Consider the following 1,629-nt stretch of genomic DNA (forward strand, 5'->3'; position numbering starts at 1 on the left):
TAACTCAATGGTGGCTTCTCCTGTGGTGGCTGATATGATGCCAGAATATGTGCTGTGGGGCCTCTCTCCTCTTCCTGGGTGCAGGGGTCAAAGTAACTCAATGGTGGCTTCTCCTGTGGTGGTTAGTATGATGCCAGAATATGTGCTGTGGGGCCTCTCTCCTCTTCCTGGGTGCAGGGGTCAAAGTAACTCAATGGTGGCTTCTCCTGTGGTGGCTGATATGATGCCAGAATATGTGCTGTGGTGCCTCTCTCCTCTTCCTGGGTGCGGGGTCAAAGTAACTCAATGGTGGCTTCTCCTGTGGTGGCTGATATGATGCCTGATTCTCTGCTGTGAAACCTCTCTCCTCCATCTGGGTGTAGGGGTCAAAGTCTTTCAAAGTCGCCTTCTCCTGTGCTGATTGATATAAAGCTGATGGTTGTGCCATCTGACATGGTTGCCAGGGTCTGATTCAATGGGGGCCTACTCCTGTGGTGGGTGATCTAAATGCCTGATTCTCTGCTGTGAAACCTCTCTCCTCCGTCTGGGTGTAGGGGTCAAAGTCTTTCAAAGTCGCCTTCTCCTGTGCTGATTGATATGAAGCTGATGGTTGTGCCATCTGACATGGTTGCCGGGGTCCCATTAAATTGTGGCCTACTCCTGTGGTGGTTGATATGATGCCTGATTCTCTGATGTGGAACCTCTCTCCTCTGTTTGGGTGAAGGGGTCAAAGTAACTAAATGGTGGCTTCTCCTGTGGTGGCTGATATGATGCCAGAATATGTGCTGTGGGGCCTCTCTCCTCTTCCTGGGTGCAGGGGTCAAAGTAACTCAATGGTGGCTTCTCCTGTGGTGGCTGATATGATGCCAGAATATGTGCTGTGGTGCCTCTCTCCTCTTCCTGGGTGCGGGGGTCAAAGTAACTCAATGGTGGCTTCTCCTGTGGTGGCTGATATGATGCCAGAATATGTGCTGTGGTGCCTCTCTCCTCTTCCTGGGTGCGGGGGTCAAAGTAACTCAATGGTGGCTTCTCCTGTGGTGGCTGATATGATGCCAGAATATGTGCTGTGGTGCCTCTCTCCTCTTCCTGGGTGCAGGGGTCAAAGTAACTAAATGGTGGCTTCTCCTGTGGTGGTTGATATGATGCCTGATTCTCTGCTGTGAAACCTCTCTCCTCCATCTGGGTGTAGGGGTCAAAGTCTTTCAAAGTCGCCTTCTCCTGTGCTGATTGATATAAAGCTGATGGTTGTGCCATCTGACATGGTTGCCAGGGTCTGATTCAATGGGGGCCTACTCCTGTGGTGGGTGATCTAAATGCCTGATTCTCTGCTGTGAAACCTCTCTCCTCCGTCTGGGTGTAGGGGTCAAAGTCTTTCAAAGTCGCCTTCTCCTGTGCTGATTGATATGAAGCTGATGGTTGTGCCATCTGACATGGTTGCCGGGGTCCCATTAAATTGGGGCCTACTCCTGTGGTGGGTGATCTAAATGCCTGATTCTCTGCTTTGAAACCTCTCTCCTCCGTCCGGGTGTAGGGGTCAAAGTCTGTCAAAGTCGCCTTCTCCTGTGCTGATTGATATAAAGCTTATGCTTGTGCCATCTGACATGGTTGCCGGGGTCTGATTCAATGGTGGCCTACTCCTGTGGTGGGTGA

This window comes from Bufo bufo, chromosome 3 (genome assembly GCF_905171765.1).
Source record: "Bufo bufo chromosome 3, aBufBuf1.1, whole genome shotgun sequence".
Taxonomy (NCBI): Eukaryota; Metazoa; Chordata; class Amphibia; order Anura; family Bufonidae; genus Bufo; species Bufo bufo.